Source organism: Cyprinus carpio, chromosome A6 (genome assembly GCF_018340385.1).
Source record: "Cyprinus carpio isolate SPL01 chromosome A6, ASM1834038v1, whole genome shotgun sequence".
NCBI lineage: Eukaryota > Metazoa > Chordata > Actinopteri > Cypriniformes > Cyprinidae > Cyprinus > Cyprinus carpio.
In genome coordinates this window covers 972,962-991,902 of record NC_056577.1, presented here as the reverse complement: position 1 = coordinate 991,902, position 18,941 = coordinate 972,962, and the positions used below count along the sequence as shown (strand labels likewise).

Genomic DNA, 18,941 nt, shown 5'->3' with positions numbered 1-18,941 from the left:
AAGGCATTTTTGTGTCACTGAAGTGGTGATCAGTTTATACTGTGATTGCATCAGATATTCTTGTTATCTGTGTTTTTAAATCTTATTAGTCAGTGAAAATGAGTTCTTTTTTACAGCGTAACATTATAAATTTACTATCACGTTTGATCAATTTTAATGAAATAAAAGAATTATTTATTTTAAAAAAATCTTACTGATCCTTTTAACGTTTGAACACTAGTGTACATGCAGTATATCAACTAATAAATACTAGGTATTTTTTTGCTGGCTTAATTGAATTGCGGATTGTAAAGACTGTTCCATAGGACCAAAACAAGCACAAGCAGTACGTGGTATACATTTTTCCGCTTCAAAGGTCACACACAAATAATTTTATCAGCGTGTTATTGTCTCTCCTTTGAGTCTGGGGTTAAGAAGTTTATTAATATCCTGTTACCGTCAATATCAGTGCAAGCTGCAAACCTAGCATCATTTTCTTTCCGTGTCAACCTGCAGATGTGCTCTCCACACCTCACAGTAACTAAAAACTGACACCTTTCATGGCCTCTTTCAAGAACAATCACACTACCTACCTCACACGTCCCAAGTGTTATTTATAGTACATATATGATAATGTGCAAATCCTGTCTTCTTAAATCAATATTTTAAGATCTAGCCGAACAGAGAGCGGAAATGGTCCATTAAAAATCTAAAATCTAATGTTGGTACACATTGTTGGCACGACATTTTATTTTCAGAAGAGGCTTAAACAAGATTGAATGTAAAGAATTTAGCTAAAGTTCTAGATATATATCAATAATGAACAATTGTAACTGGTTATCAGATTAACATTTTCACAGACCATATGAAACTAACATATCGCCCTTCTTCGCCCCTTCTTCAATTCAGACCACCTTAACACCCCCAAATAATAACAATGGTCTCATACTAGGAGAAATAAAACAAGCTATCAATAATATTAATATTTTGTTTTTTGATACAAACAAAAACAAAAGATAAGCAAATCTAAAATTCTCTGCATAAAAATAGTTCACAATCATTGTCACATGTAGTGGACACTTCTGTAGCACTTTCACGGATCACTCCACTTCCAGCCTACAAACATAGTCCTGACACGCGCAACAAATGAAAGTACTTACCTTACCCTTCCCCCACTACTGTTCCAAACTGTTTTTAAGCGATGTTAAGACTGCTTTACATGATTTTGAAGGAACTTTTATTCGCCGTTAAAGTCCTTGTTTCGTAGAAAAACATGCAGGTTAAGAGTATACTAGTTTCATTTTGATGGAGTACTATGCTCCCTGAAGTCAGTATCAACAGGCATGCTCATTCAGACTTGTGTCAGCAACAGTTTTCTGCTTCGAAGTTTTTCACATTTTCGTTGCAACAGCACCTCATCGTGCGCTCGAGAAGAGGAAGTTACCAATTCATAGACGCTATTGCTTCTTGAAGGCCACCTTTCTTTCGTGCGATCACGGCTGTGAAAGTTCATGCAGTCCTCTCTGGCCACAGAGAACACTGAAGTAGATTTGAGGACAGCACAGAGCATTCATTTGCTTTGTCATACAACTGCCTGGAGTAAGGGGCTTTAATATAGCCTACTAGAAATAATAATTAATTAATAATGTCAAATATTTATGCTATATGTACATCGGCGTTAAATTTGGTAAACCTGGGAGTGCTTCACCATAGTTATTTTGCGTGGCAATCTATGATATAAATGTTCCCTGTCTCTAATCGCCATCGGGTGTCTTGCCTTTGGCATTCTTTAAGTGTCCGTCAGATCTCACCCACTTACAAATCATGGAAACCATTAAAAACATGCGTGTTGGGGTGTGCAAACAGCAGGAGTGAAGATGGTAAAAGGGGAACATCATTTTTTATGTCCATATATATATTGTTTGTCCATCACAAATAATCATTTTGGGAAACACTGTGGTTATGACATTGGAACTTGAAACCAGGTGAATGTCCAATGTAACAAAGCAAATGAGGGAGCGATGGAGCCTCCTACAGGGGGCCACACGCACACACAGAAAATAACGCAAATCGTTTGTAATGTAATAAAATAAATTAACTAATGAAAATCATAAACAAATCGTGCCATACTTGCGCACTGCCAACTATAGTTAGCTGTGTGGTTTTTGTAAGTGACCAGATTAATCCGCACTGGACGTTTTTTGATTCGTCAGTCATTCAGAACATTGGCTAAGGAACGCGTATTTTAAATATTTAAATAACATCACGATTTAATCTTTGAAATATTTTCAGGAAAAAAAAAAACTGTGCTTCACGTTCGGAATAATAAACTATTGCTCAATTATTATACATCTGTATTTGAATACTGGAAAACAACTAGTCCTAGAACTTCGTAACCCAGGACGCATAATAATTGGTACTTTCAACATCAGCGTTGAGAAAAGTCACTGGAACACGCGTGACTTCGCTGCTCTGCTTCATCATGCGACGTAGCTGAAGCACGTAAGTCGTATTTTATAATGAGAGCTAAGAATACCTAAATAATAAGCCCCCCCCCTAATTTAAAATTTACTCGCAATGCAGGTCTCATCCTTTCAAAACCACTTTCTGATTCTCAACGTCAAAGATTGATCACATCCCTTAGAAAAGAAGAATAATTACCGTAAAAATGAACTTTTCAATTCATCGTAATAAATACTATAAAGAACTTATATTCGAGTTGCGTTTAATTATTTAATTTTTATTTTTTCCCCCCCACCCGGCGCTGGCCCTGCGGCCCCGCCCCACATTTGATGTCTCTCGGGTCGGCAGTGTCCCGTGGCGCTTAAATATCCCCGTGCGTTGTGCCCGCTGGTCCACTCTTCCTAACGTTGTACCCCCGTTGCTGTCGACAAAGAGAAACACCTTTCTTCTTTTACCAATTTGGGGTTTATACACAGTAAAATCCACACCGTGTTCACGTGCCGAGCCGCTCGGCAACACGATTGCAAATACGGGAAGCAAACCAACTGTATTTAATAAGCTACAAGGAAAGCTTGTACAGCAAAGTACTATACGAGAACGTTTGTAGGATGATGATAGTCTCGTACAAATGCCTACGACGAGCACTTTGTAAATACGCACGCGTTTAGTGGACTGGGAGCACAACAGAAGACGCTATCTGCACCCATCGACGCATCAGATCAGGGTAATAGTTGCTAATTCCATTTGAAGACTACACGATCCAAGGACAGTGAAGGTGCAGGGGTCCCGCAAGGCAAATGGGCTCAGCGAGCAAACAGCTCTTCACAAAATCACTATCAAAGGAAGTTACCCTGTCAGTGCTAGGTAGTGGACAAAGAAAACCAAAAACCATGGTCGCGCAACCTCACAGAGACATGCAAAACCCCTGGAGGTAGTTAAAGGCGGCCATTTATCGAAGCCTGACATGTGAGTGACAGACAAAAGAGCTGGAAGAACAGCAACAGAGACAACTGCGGCGTGCTGTACAGAGAAGCAGAGTATCTTTATACTGGTCCTAGTAGATGCTTTTTATTGATCCTAATCTGCATTACTAGTGTGTGTTAAAAGTACTTAAAAAACAATAAACATTGTTTAAATGAGGAAACTGGTAATCTGGCACAGCGGATCCTGATTGTCCTGATACCACCAGGTACAACAGCCAAATACGCCGCGCGCCTATATAAACGTGTTAGATGACTACAAGATGGTGATTTTGGCGCACACTATAAACAGAATGAGGGCCACAAAACGTTCAGTACAGTAGAAGGGTTGATGCTCGTTCTTGGTAACATAAAAAAGGACAACAATGGTCTAGTTAGTGTTCGACTGTCCCACACAACAACCTGCTTCTTCTTTCCTATCACTCACGTGAGCACACCTGCAACACCTTCCTCTCACTCTTCCATACCATCCCAATCCTAATTTCTGGTGTATATGCACTATAGGATATGTAGAAACTAAGAACCTAAACTCCCAGCAGCTCTCCTTAGAGGTCTTTTCTCTGACCACTCCGTTTGAACTCCGCGTGTATCAGGGGAGGGATTATGGTGAGCGGAGTCTTTGGTGAAATGTACTGTTAAAACTTAAGAAATAACACCACAACAAGCTCCAACGCCCATACACCACCACACGCTCCCATTTGACTTCGCGTACAAAAGGGTGTCCAAATCCTCCAACCTTCGACGTGTATGGATGATGCGATGACATTTGCCTATGCAGTTTCCCCTGAGCTGCTTCCTCTAAATCACTTAGTCCCTGCCTTTCCCTCCCATCCCCGAGGAAGAGCCCTGTCCTAGTGTGATGATGCTTGGACTAAGCGTTCGACTTTGGCATCTTCTGCTCTGCTTTATTCTAGAAAAAGAGAGATTTATAATAGCAATACAAGATCAGTGTAATCATTTGAAACAATAAGTAAGAATTAAGGAGTTTTTGGAACCATGGAGCTACGAACTTCTCCTATTAACTAGTTCATCAGTATTATTCTCTCTAGTTAAACAGCATCTTCAATTTGATGATAATTAAATTTTACAACACAAAAAAAAACGGTAATAAATCCGCTTACATTTCCAAGGTGATGCTCTCAGATGCAGAAAGGAGAAAAAAAGATAGAATAAGATTAACACTCTTGCCCCCTCACAATTGTGCGGATGCACAATAGGAATACTAATTCGTTCCCTAAATTTACTGTAGAAAAATCGTGCACAAGCGATGATACTGATTCGCCCAGATTCACTTCGATATTAGCCATTGGCGTTCGGCATCCTCGATTTTTTGAATCGTCGAAGCGCTACAATTATAAACTACGCACGAAACGGTGACGCCAAATAGTTAAATCACAAGAGAAGCAGCATACGCGTAATAGTGTGTCACGTATAGTGTACGTAAATGAAGGTGATTAGACGGATGAAGAGTGAATTAAGTAACACGCGTGGCGCCGTATGAGAATATCGAGAAACGATGATAGCCACTACCTGTAATTTTTCGCTGCATGCCTCAGTCGATGCTGTGGCTCCGTACAAGTTAAGCAAAGGTTAAGTCATGGGCTAACACCACTGGTATTTTGGCATCATCTTTCTGCAACATGCAACACAACCGACAAAAACAAGGACGTGCTTTTGTCCAATTATTTAGGTGGACATTAGCTATAGTTTCCAGTTTATCGCGCCATCGATGCACATTTGGGAGTGTTATTTATAGCACTTCAAAAAATGCCTGAATGGCAAGCCAAGATGCGCATAAATTCTCACAACAATGAGCCGTAAAAAAACAGTATGCGGAAGACTTAGACAGGAGTTCACACGCAGACAATTTTCACGGATTACAGTAATTCCACATTGGAAAGGTCTACGCGGCCAGCCGTACACCCGGGTGAGTCAGTGTCAGTTCATCTAGTGTGACTCCACTTCAAGGAGAGGTGTCATACAATCCTGGGCCAAACCAGTATGTTTCATCCAAATCAAGTACGTCGTCTTTACTGTTTTTGAGTGAAGGGGGTTTGCACGACAATCGCTTTCGTAAACACGTTTGTCAGTACTTCAGACTTACGTCCCACCGTGACTACATAATGTGAAAGTGCAAGCTAGTGCAAGACAGAGCACTTGTGGTTTAAAATTGTATATTAATTTAAACACATTTTTTACGAAAAATGACTGATCGTGATTTTGCTTAGATTAAGACCATCCATCGGGACATAGACTGTAGAGCCCTTTGAAGCTTGCACTCGGAAAACTCCAAAAGTTAAAATTCAAACATGACTGATTTTTAATCTACGGTAATGATGAGCCTAGTTAATTTATTACACAAAAAAAAGATCCACCGTGGCTTCTCCTACTGTCCGCAAGCAACTTACCTTTTTCTTCCGTGATATTTGTAGTGCCGGTTTATCAGGAAAAAACAACCCCATTTCTGTTGGATGGAAAACTGTGCTGTAATTCACAAATGCTTTCCTTTGCGATATTCCACTCTTGTGCTAAGTGTGGTACAATTAGCAATATTGGATGGAGACATAGCTACTGAGTTTATCTCTCATTCGGAAGACTTTTATGACGATCAGCTTCACCTTTTCCAGTAGAATCTTCTTCTGTCTCCTGGACTGCATGTGACCTCGGCGTGGTATCTGCGTTTTTTATAACGGCCAGCATGGCAAGCGTGCGTGCCATGGCCGGCTCCGTTCTTTCCCTCCCCACTAGCTAAGCTGACAGCTTCAGGTACGCAGCTCGTTAGCCTTGCTGCGCTTTTCAATATCCGCCTACACAGGAGAAAAAGCGTATAGTAAAGCAAAAAACAAAACAAAAAAACTACAGAAGGATTTTACTCTGTGGTTCTCAAGTATATTGTTGGTCCCCCATACCCACTTGGCCCGACAGGGGCGAGCTCTTTAGGTTGCAGCCGACGAGTCTACTTCAGCGACAAGACCTTCGTGCCACTTCTGGGCAGATCCCAATTCGCGGATGTACCCACCGCTTGTCAAATAGAGGTACATCTACAGCCTTTCCTTTTGTTAGGTTGCTTCAAGCGCAGCAAAGAAATCAACTCAGCTATTAAACAAAACTATAAAAACCCTGAATCACTCATAGACAGCCATTGTGCCACATTCTCCATCTAATTTAGTAAAATATTTCAGTATTAATCAAATATATCATTAATTTTTATTAGGGGTCAGTTCCTACAAAAAGTGAAAATTCTACCTCATCAACGTTGTAACCCGCCTCATGCCCATATTCCCACCTTAACTTCATCTCATACATTCAAACCGATCCACTTACATTAATTCGTCAGAACACAAAATTAAGATTATTTCCTAATAAGTCCCCTCATTCATTTTTGGTTCCATACAGCTATAAAGTTCTCAGGCAACACCAAAAATTTCTATCTAAAATAATTTAAAAGACAGTGGAAAAAGTGCACTCCATTGATCAATTGAGGCGTTCCACGTTTCGAGAAGCGAACATACTATTGCTTAAAATATGATGAACCGATTTAATTTAGCTATTTGATTCATAAATATAACACGCGCAACAAGGTCGCTGCAGAACTGTACTTGCGATGTGCTGTAGATCAACAACCCTCTTTGGTTCTCACATGCGAAGCAATTTGAGCTGATGTTTTGACAATATTTTGATAGTAGCGAATATCGATCAAATATTTCTAGGGTAACTGAAAAAGAGGCCAAATTAAATATCGTCTCGTTGGAAAGTTAATTGCAGCATAGCTGGGCTTAAAGACCACAATTGTGTAAATATGCGATTCCGAAATTTTTACAATGTTCTCTTATAAATATTTTGAAAACTATCCACAGAATTGGCTTGGAGGGAATCTTCAGCAAATAGGGATTTTCTCCTGCATTTCAATCGACGAAATTATCTTCATTTGCAATTTTATAGATTACCTGAACGATCTTAACGGGTTTGAACATGGGGATAAACCGGACCTCGGTGCGATACCGATACAGTGCGAAGATGAGCGAGTACATAAAACTTTTCACTTGTCTGGCAATGAACTATCTTGTAAGTTAATTTGCTATAATTCAAATCTCATACTCATCATCAACTGGCTGCTTCGCCTCTTCAGAGTCTGCTGAACTTCCTACGTTCGGCCCATATAGTCTCTTCCTACCACCCCGCAAAAAGAATCACAGTTCTCCATGAGCAATAACAAACTGATGCGGAGCAATCCTCAGCCTCCACTGTATCACTTCAGTGAAGTGTGTGGGGACAGAGAAAGCATGGAACGATAAGCCACGTCACCCTTTCCACTGAGCTTTCATCTGCCCCGATCAATCTCCTCAGAGGTTGCTGAACTGCTTAACGGCCCCTTATGTGTTCTTTTTGCCTAAGGTGGTGGGCAAGCACACACACACACACAAAAAAAATAAAAAATACACACAAACACACACACACACACAACAAAAACACTGAAGAGGCGAATGACAACTGCATGCAGCTAGGTAGTGGAGATACGACTAGGCTAAGAGGTTTTGGGTATGAAAAGAATCGTCGATGGAAACTGTAAGGTTGGTCTTTTGTCGACAGTTGGTATTTTTCAGGATATATTATACATGTTGGTCTTTGTGCGTCAACTGGTCCAGGCATGGCCTGAGCTTGTATGCTAGGGTACATGCAACAGTGATGTACCCACATTATAGGACAGAAACGACAAACATTAACAGCTACCCTATAGGGTCCATAGACATCAACTTCACTTCAATCAAAAATTGACCATATATATGTATTTATTACAGTACTGTCTCTACTGTGTATGTAAATAGGCGATCAAAGCAAGCACACGATACCTAGACTCCTCTCGGGCATAGATGTTGGAAACACTCTTGGTGACGATGAAAAACCCCAGAGAGAAAAATATATTCATTTTCTGGTCCTTAAAGTAAAACAACCGAAAGGATACCCAGAGCTCTGAATAACTTTACTGTGTTCTGTAAACCACTTTTATTAAAATGGGCCTATTTTAAAGTTAAACGCCGACTCAAATTGATACCGATGAAAAGCCTATTTTTGTGCCGCTTCCTGAGCGTGGACGCTTAGGACGACCGTACTAGTTGATGATTGACTACAGGGTTTGGCCAATCAACATTTTAACTAGTTTCTAAGACACAGAGTACTTAGCCAATAAGAGACAAAGCGCATTGAGACCACGCCAGTACACACCGGGGGTCCATTGAACTCTCTATCGCGAGGAAGTCTGCTTCCCTTGTCAATTCTGACCTTAAAAAAAAACCGAGCAATTACGTAAAATGGTTGCTATGTGAACAAGGAGTACAGCAAACAAAACTAAAAAAATAAATAACAAATAAAAAACCCCCCCCCCCCCCACCCCCCACCCGGAAAACGAATCAGCTGTCGATCCCAAAAACACGAGCGTTTTAGGACACAAAAGTAGAGAGCGCAACGTGTCATCCATTACTTTGAGAACTGCGCCCACTAGAGAGAAACAGGAAACATTCATTTATTTGTGAACAATGTCCAACGGATTATTTCACCACCCTATGTTGAATCTGAGATGAGATGACATTTTATTGTGGTCGATGCCCAGTGTCCCTTTCATAACACATCCTTTTGGTTTTTGAGAAATTTACAAATGAACGGCCAAACATAAAATACCTAAACTACTCGTGTTTTTTTGGGGTCGACACAGCTTATAAAAACGTGAGTACTGTTTTTTTTTAGCTTGTTTGACTACACACCTTATCACATAGCAGCTTTTAGGCAGTTGCTCTGTTTTTTTGGAAAAAAAAAAAAAAAAAGCCAGAAATTTCAAAGTCAATGGAGAGCGTTTTATGATTGCACCCCCCACCCCCTACCCCGCGGTGGGGCGTGGTCTTCAGATTATGACGTGTTGTGCGCTCTGTCTCTAGACAAAGTCATGCAATGTTCGTATAATTTATCAACATTTCCTCATTACATTTACATTACATTTTATCATTTTATTTATTCACTTTTATACAAAATGAAGAATTTCATTTCATCATTAAGAGGAAATAAAACACAAGAAGCACAGTTTAATACACAGTTACAGTTATTAAAATACAACAGTGTTTAGAATAGTGTAAGACAGACAATGAGGGATTCAAGAGTAGTGAAAGGGGATGATTATTTTTTTATTTTTTATTTTTTTTAAACAGCATTCGAGTACTGTGCTGACCAGAAGAAGATGAGTTTTCAGTTGGGTCTTTTCTTGATGCAGTTATGATTTCTCGTAGAATTCTAGAGGCTCCCCTCATCCAGAGCTGAGGAGAGAGATCACCAGCACCACATCACTGTATCTCAAACAGTTCATGACAGCATGTGTTGAGGATTTTAATTCCACTTTCTCTTGAGAGATCATTTTTCAAGATGAAAATGGCTTTGGAAAGAAAACCAGTATCACCGCACAACCCCACATTTTCAAAAATAAAGAGAATGTGCACAAATTTAAGGAGATCATATTACTCAAAATATCCCAAATAGATTTCAGAGGCTTGGTAAAGTAGAGTTATACGACGGTCAGTCTGACATTTGGAGCCCTCAGCTCGTCCCAGCCCTCCCACATGAGGATGATATTACTGCATGTAATCTTTCGTCCATGCTTCTGTTTGTGCATTTATGTCTTAGATCTTTCACTATATATATAATAAATTATATGCAGTGTTGTTTTATGTATATGACTTGTTATATTTTATTTATATATCATTATCGCATTTAATATTTAGAATTTCTTTAATATTTTGAATATTTTAATATTTTTCACTTTTCACTTTAATTTTAGTTTAAGTCATGTGCTTTTCTGTACAATTTAATTTTTCTAAATAATTAAATAGTTTATACTATTTTTTATTTTTTATTTCTGTTGGTAGTTTTACTAAATGAAGTATTTCAACCTAAACTTATTTCAGTTAGGTCTGTTAGTTGCCAAGGCAACATTTCTAGTTTTCGTTTAAACATTTTTAAATTTAAGTCTTTCATGTATTTATCCAATATTTCAGCTTCATCTTAATTACGAAATGATTTTTCAATAGTTTCCATTTTAGTTAGCAATAACACTGATTCAGCTATAGAGTCAATCAAAATGTCCTAAAAAGATCTATTTAACATGACATTTTTTGTGTTCGTAATGATATTATATATATATATAACTATATATAGGCATTTTAGCACATAAAACCACCATGAATATTACAAATAACCTTTCTAAGAACATGGCACTCAAAATCCTTTTTATTGTCTTAGACTTCCTTGATCCGCATGATTCAAACGTGGTTTTGCCGCTGACAACCCCCTTGTGGCACCCCCTATGTAATTTATATGCAAGTGTTAGAAATTAGGAAAATCTAAACACTAAACACCACAACTCTATTCATAACACACATATCTAAACAAAACAGTTTAATTGACACATCAGTGTCCCACTTTTCAGCTTTCTCCATTGTTTATGTTTTACTATATTGATTGGCACATCACCATGATGGTTTTTCTGCTGTCTGTCTTTGTGTTTCTTGACGTCTAATAAAGAAGAACGACGCTAGGGCAAGAAATATTCCAGCAACAGTGATCAGCAGTACTCTCCTATCCAGCCATGTAAAAAATAAGTTCATAGTTCTTTGTACTGATATCCACCAAACTAACCTGTGGAACAAAAAACATGAAATAAATAAAAAAAGATTAAATTTACCAATTTATCATAAAAATTACTGTTTGATATTGGATGATTCAATCTAATACAGGTTTTCATCATAACTCACCCAGCAGAGGCGAGGTCACAATCAGTACAGCCACTGCACTCAACAAGGAGCACTAGGCCAAGTGCACTGGAAAAACCCGCTTTTTCCCACAAATACCATTAGCACTTCAAATTGTAGAGCACCCACCATGCCATAAGACAGCCCGAAGAACACCACTTACAGAATATAACCAGACCTTATAGATCTGCTGCTGTAGCCTGAACAAACATCTGTTAGGCCATTTGAAGAGCAAGGCAACGGCTGAAGAAATAAGGCATCTTGGGCGGCGGATCCATTTTAAAACCCAGGCCCCATACGCCACAGACGTCGGGAACGAGCACAAGATGTCAAACAAATCCTATAATAGACAACAAAAAAAGCAGCATCCTGGTCATGGCCACTACCTTAGGTCCTTAGCGTAGTTGATAGTAGTAGAATAGTTGGAACAAATAGGCCGAGGCTACAACTATACATTTTGCAATAATATATATAATAAGCCCTAAGTCAGCAAGTACACTGAAGTCCAAAAGTTTCTTTTTTACTGGGCTTTTTATCATTATTGTTTTCACAACCAATATTCTCTTGTCCAGCCTCAGGAGGGAGCCCATTTCCTTGAGCTCTTGGGAACAGGGCTATCACTTTCCTTTCTTTGCCATTTCAGGGGTCTCACTAACTGCTCCAACAGGTGCCAACATTGAGCCAGAAGACACCAGATAAAGATGAGAAAGCCTCCTCTCCATCCATAGCGGGTTGAGCAGCAGCAGTTGTCCTAACGAGAGAAAGAGCTGACAGAAATACAGGGCTTCCGGCTGCTGCCATCCCATTGGCAAGAGGTCTGCGTTTTGTCAAAATAAGACCCCAGCATAATCAGTTGATGGTGGGAAGTTTAATGCCAATCCAAGACCTTAAAGAGACAAAGGCATTATTCATTTCAAATATGGAATTTAACAAACGTTGCCATTAACAACGTAAGGGACTAGTTTTTTAATAGTATTTTTTTTGTTTATAAAAACAAAGCAGTCAGTCCATTTTTTTAAAAACAAAATAATAAAATATAACACACAATCATCCTGTTGGTCTGAATATCAGCATTGTGAATATTTTACATTGTTACGCCAGTATGTGGCGACGTGTGACACTTCGTTGTTGACATGTTGTTCCATAACATTTTTCACACACAGAACATAAAATACTTTAAGAATCGTCACCGAAACCAAGTTACTACTAAGGAAATATTTTTATTTTAAATATAAAGTCAAAGCAGACCAGATGTCTCCAAGCAACACAGCATGTTTAGTTCTTGAATAAATCAGTCTATTTGAACGAATTGGAATGTGAACGAAACGATTCAATGACTCCCTAATAAAGACAGTACCCACAACGCCACCTTACTGGCATAACAACATAACTATGCTGAAACATTCATAAAAACTCTCCACATTTCATAGCCAGAACAACAAACTAAAGTCTACAAACAGTTAAAAAGTCAGTTTTGAGCACTAAAACTGTTTATGGATTTATATATTTTTGATATCAAATGTATTTTAGTTACCCAGTAATGACTCCTGCAGTGAGGTAAAGCTGGAATAATATTAGTAGTGAAAGATGCAATTATCATCCCTCCTGAGGCCAGCAATCCTCCAACCAACATGACTCGCCGGCATCCAAATTTATTTACCATGATGCTGGCGATTGGTCCTGGATTTTAATGAAAATGAATATACATAGCATTTACAGGAAAAAAAAAAAACTTTTCTGAAAACTTGTAAAGTTTGTATAATTCAGTTTACAGCATCTTACCTGAACCATACAGCATTGCTAATATTATAGATGAAATCCAGGCTGTGTCACTGTATCCACAATCAACGTCCTTCATCAGTTCTTTGAAATACACACTTATAGCTTTTGGGAAGGCATATGAGAAGCCAGTGACGACAAAAACATCCTAGCAGAATGAATCCAGCCCCAGCCACCATCCGGGGCCGGCGGCACCTACCATCTCTCCATCCTCTACAATTATTCCCATATTTGCTCAGGCCTCCAAAACAGAAGACGTAAAAGGTTTTTAGAAATAAAAAATAAAAACTTTTCAGACAGAACAATTTCTATTCAGTTGACACTGAACATGTGCTGCTGATAGAGCACTCGAATCACATTCACAAAGGAAGTTAGTGAGTACATGAGCACAAGCTCAAATTGTTTCCCTTCACCCCCAGGAAGTACAGTCATGAGGCCAATTTACTCATTATGTGATTTACACTGACAATATAATCTCATATTGAGTTTATATATGCCAAAGTTCCTTGTGTGATTTGCATTTAACAGCATGCAATTATTTGTACAATGTTGAGGGGAATACATTAAGGGGTGGATTTTTCCTTTTAAAAAATATTTTATTCTTACTTTGCGCATTACTGTAGTATAATCTGATTTAAAAATGTCTAGCCTTGGACGTAATCTAACTCTGACAGATTACAACCTGGGACAGACTTTTTAAAGGTACAACTAAATTTTACATTACTGCAATTCATCAATATAATGTTTGTAAAATTTTAATTTGAATTGAGAAATTAACCGCTACACAATAAAATGTTTTTTACTCTGCTTCTTTGTATCAAGCAATGTGCAATGCTCACTTATTTAAAATAATTTCTATATTAATTTTGTATAAGTGTCCATGACAATACATTGTTGTACAGAATCTCTTCACTCTAAAAAATGCTGGGTTATTTTTATACCCAACCACTGGGTTGAGCCTTTTGGGGTTGTTTTTTTATTTATTTTAATTTTCTTTTCTTAGCATTGGTGTAGTTTTTGTGTTACCCAGCTATTGGGTACTGTATTTAGACAGCACATACTTTTTTAAAGCAGACCTATAAATCATTAAGGCTTTAAGGCTAATTTGTCAGTACCGTATTAAATATCTCTGAAGCGTTTTTTCATAAATAGTTTTTTAAACTTTTCAAAATCCCAATGTTTGTTTAACTTAGATTTTGAATCACAGCTTTTCAGTGTGACCCTACGATGGCGACGCCTGCTGGTCAAAAACTGTGTGAACGCAACAAAAACTCAACCCAAAGAAATAATATAATGCATAAAAACAGTTTTACAACCCATTGTAAATCTTTTATTCATAGTTAATATTTTAAACACAATTTAGCAAAACCATTTAATATGAGGAATACGAACCATTGGAATTTTGAAAAATGAAACATTTTGGAAACAGTTGTGACGTTACAAAGCCGTCGTTTACTGAAATCAGTGACTTTGGGCTTTGTGCGTCCTTCTTCGGGACAGGAGGAGCGGTTCTCAGCGCTGACTAAATGGTGCACTTCTTCATTGAATATTATCTTGTGTATACATTTAACATAACGCAACATACATGCCAGAGACGAGATAGAGTCTCGCAGCGGATGATTCTTATGAATGGAAACCGCATTTTGTGCCTTGCATAACTGATTTTATTCGTTATATTTATGAGCTTAATTTTTTCTATGGTAGAATATGTTATCTAATCTCAGTAGTGTTTGTTTATGGAAAGGTTATGGAGTCAGTTATAGCACCTTTCAGCTACAAGTTAAACACCAGGTGGCTCAGATTTTGGATACAAAGGTTGGATACACTTGAATTAAAATGATACTTAAAAAAAAAAAATTCTAAAGTGCTTGTTAAACGAGTTTAAATGTAATATTGTGAACTATGCTGTATTCATCCCAGTAAATTTCTCATATTTTGTCCTTGGTTGTTCTTGTTCACCTTTTGATTATTACTGCTTCTAGTAATTCTGTGTGTGATTTCTAATTTCCAAACCATTTTAAGACAGCAATATTAGTCATTTTTAAACAATAGTTGAGTTAATAACCCAGCTGCTGTTCTGTTCAATATTTAACCACCCTGCATTGAGAGTGTAGATAACTTAAACATTAAAAACTCAGCTTGAGAACACTTGATGTTCTTAAATTACTCCAAACACAATGTAAATGTCTTACCTGGCTTTTGAAATACAAAAAAATCCTCTTCAAAGCAGCTGTATGATCTACCTGGCCTTCTTAGGTAGACATAATGTATAATAATTACAGCTACACTAAGGCACCAAGTACTTGACATCCAAAGCAAGCCCTATTGCACTGTACAAAGCTACATATGAAATACTTCAGAGCATAATCTGCTACAATAAACTGCGGTTGCAACCTCCTTCCTTTACTTGTACTTACCATCTAATAATCTGAATTAATCTGTCCTGTAAAAGTCTCTTATTAATAACGTAATGAGTGTTGAACATTCCCGAAACAGCACAAGTGCTATTACAGAATTCTTGTTGGTTGTTTACTTGTTTTGTCCCTACTATAACTTGCGCAATGCATTTTTTATTCTAAACAACAAACACAGAGTCATTACACCGCTGAAAGTAGTTGGATCGGTTTTGAAAACAAAAATGTGATACAATAAAACAGTGTGTCTTTTATTGGTTTGGAAAATGCACTTTTTTTGCCAAGCAAAAATATTAAATGAAATGTTTTGACAGGTCCAAATTACAAAAATAGCAAAACTTGGAAACAATGCTATATTTTTTCAAATAACACTTTGGCATAAAATTTGTACAACATTTATTAGTAATTTGAAAATGTATTCAATTTATTATTATGAAAAGAAATCTTGAAAAAAAAAGCCAGATCAAGAGTTTGCCCACACCTAGCGTTGTAATACGTGCCCGGTCACACTCCATATGAAAAATCCTCTTAAATCAGCACATGTACATGTTTAAAACCTTTACAGCTCATGACTAATCTTACTGCTGAACCAAAGGAAAGAGTGTGGTATGTGTTCTCTGAACTTGAATGCAACATTTCAGATCTAAAATGCAGAAAGATTTTGGGACTGTCATGTAAGAGCACTTACTGGGGCCAAAAGGAATGAAGATTTGTCATACCTGGCTATAGAACAACGATATTGTATTCTAAAACACATATAAGTGAGCTTCAGCTGAGTTTATGTAACCTGATAACATGCTGTTTAATTCAGCAGTTGTTTTTTTTTACAATAGTAGTCTGAAGGTATTTTCTACACAACATTATGTGAATAAACAAAAAATGCCCAAAAATAGTATCCTTGCGTAAAGATTACCTCTAAATTATTAATTGAAACTGAAATGAAAAAAAACCCAATAATTTTTTTTCATATAATTGGCATAATTGGCAAAAAAAACAGTAATAAAAATAGAAATGTGTTAATATAGTTACACCAGTTTCATTATAAAAATCCCTATATCTGTATACACATATAAAAAAATGAATGAATGAATCCCCTTTATTTCCTTTCATCATTTCCTTTCTCCTAGAATTACTCCTCACATCTTCAAGTTCCTTCTGTATTAGATGTGTTTCCGCCGTTGACTCTTGAAAGCTTAAGGGTAAAAAAGTAAAATCACTTTGCAGTTTTGCACAATTAAATTTATAACCGTTATAAAAATTTAGCCCATACATAATTTCCACTTCCTCATCACTCAACCATATCAAGAAGAAACCTCAATCTTTAGCCTGAGGAGATTATTCTCCTCTTCCAGCTGCAGATTCCTTTTCTTCAAGTCGCTGGACTCTCTTTCCTGCTACAGTACCTCCGGACTCTGTGATTGTGACAGAGACATTCATTACATTCCTCAGACAGGCTTAACTAATTACATTTTAATTGGTTCTTTTTATTATAAGAGGCCAAACCGGAGATCCCACTGGCCATCTTCAAATTTCAAGCTTTGGGCCGCCAAATATTCATCACCGGAGATCCATATTCCCAGACCTAATTCAAATCTCTCTGTGTTGACCGATCCAGCTGATAAAAAGACAATAAATGATTCGGCTTAGCTTTAAATACATTTTATATGATGTGAAATGCACCTTACTAACAGAAACTTGTACTTACTGTATGTAGATTAGAAAGGGATGCAGACTTCCGAGGCGGTGTTTTCTTGGGACTGAAAAAATGTTGCCAAAACAAGGGCATTTTGGAGTGAATATTCAAACTCTCCAAACCTGCATCAACATAACATATTTTTGCATAAGATATATAGCATTGAATCGCTGTAGCCAATATATAATGCACAGCCAGTGTCCAGATGAGGCTCATTACAGCTGTCCAGTTAAAAGCAAACCAAAGGCAATTATTCTTGATTTCAAAATGCAGTCAAAATAAGGTGGCGATATGGTAATAAAAAAAAGATATTTAAAATAAGAAACAAAATACGATATAATGATAATAATAAGGTGGACTACCGTTTATGTTCGAGGGACTAGTTACTGTAAACAGGCAAGTAGCTAGTTATAACTACATTATTCTGTCAATATATCGATCGAGCACAAACAGATTCAAAAAACACCGTAACAAACGTATTTTTTAAAAAAAAAAAAAACGTATTCCTCTGTTTTAGTTTCTGCTTCTCCAAGGCAGCTTTAATGGACGCTCCTTAAAGTCAAAGAAAGGTGGTAAAACAAACCGGCTAATTCCGGAGGAGCCTAGCAACGCCGGAAAGTTCTTCTTCTTCTTTTGGATTTATTGGCGGGTCGCATACCAGTTTTTTATTGGTGCATAACCGCCACCCCCTGTGCTGGAGTGTGAAGTGATATTCCGTCAAGGTGAGAGATTTACAGTGCCCTCCATAAGTATTGGAACAGTAAAGACAAAATTGCTGTTCTCTGCTGTGGAGTCAAGACATTTGCAGATTATGATTAAAAGATGAATATGCAACAAAACTACAGAATGTACACATTTTATTATTAGGTCTTTCGACACATACATGTTTTACCAAATAAAAAGGACAGCACCCAATATTTGATGTGAGCATTGGATCAGTATTGAAACAGTTGAATTTAAGGCAGATTTAAAGCTAGTATTTAGTTGCAGATCCCTTGCATGCAATCAGGCGCAGTGAGTCTGCAACCCATAGACATCACCAGACTCTTGGTCTCATGCTTTGAAATGCTTTTTTCCAGCCTTTAATGCAGCCAATTCCAACTGTTGCTTGTTTTGGGAGTTTCTGTCTTTAGTCTCCTCTTCAGCTGGTGAAATTCATGTTCAATCAGATTTAAATCTGGAGATTGATTTGGGCAATCTAAGACTTTACATTTCTTTGCCCTGATAAAGTCCTTGACTGAACTGGCAGGGTGTTTCGGGTCATTGTCCTGATCTAATAAGAAGTGCTTTCTAATGAGTTTGGTGGCATTTTCTTGAATATTGATAGCCAAAGATGGACTTTGCACCCTTCCAAATTCATTCTGCTACTGCCATCATACATTAAGTCATCATTAAAATGAAGAGGTCCTGTTCTAGAGACAGCCATGCATGCCCATGCCATGACACCACCCTCCACCAAGCTTTACAGATGAGGTTGTATGTTTAGGGATCATTTGTAGTTCCCTTTTTTTCTCCACACTTTTGCTTTCCACTTACTTCGATAAGGTTAATTCTTTGCCTCATCGGTCCATCAAATCAGTTCCAAAACTCTACTTCCTCACATTTGTGAAGAATCTTTCGGGAAGTCATGGGCTAGTGGTTAGCAAGTTTAACTCCTAATCCTAAGGTTGTGGGTTCAAGTCTTGGGCCGGGCAATACCACGACTGAGGTGCCCTTGAGCAAGGCACCGAACCCCCCAACTGCTCCCCAGGCACCGCAGCATAAATGGCTGGCCTCTACTCCGTATGTGTGTGTCCACTTTGGATGGTTTAAATGCAGAGCACGAATTCTGAGTATGGGTCAC

The 18,941-nt window shown here is 37.9% G+C and overlaps 2 pseudogenes; both read right to left on the bottom strand.

The window, feature by feature from the left end:
* Nucleotides 1-11,786: 11,786 nt before the first annotated feature.
* LOC122145397 lies at nt 11,787-13,220 on the bottom strand (annotated as a pseudogene).
* Nucleotides 13,221-16,042: 2,822 nt separating this feature from the next.
* On the bottom strand, nt 16,043-17,191 carry LOC122145396 (annotated as a pseudogene).
* Between the last annotated feature and the right edge of the window lie 1,750 nt (nt 17,192-18,941).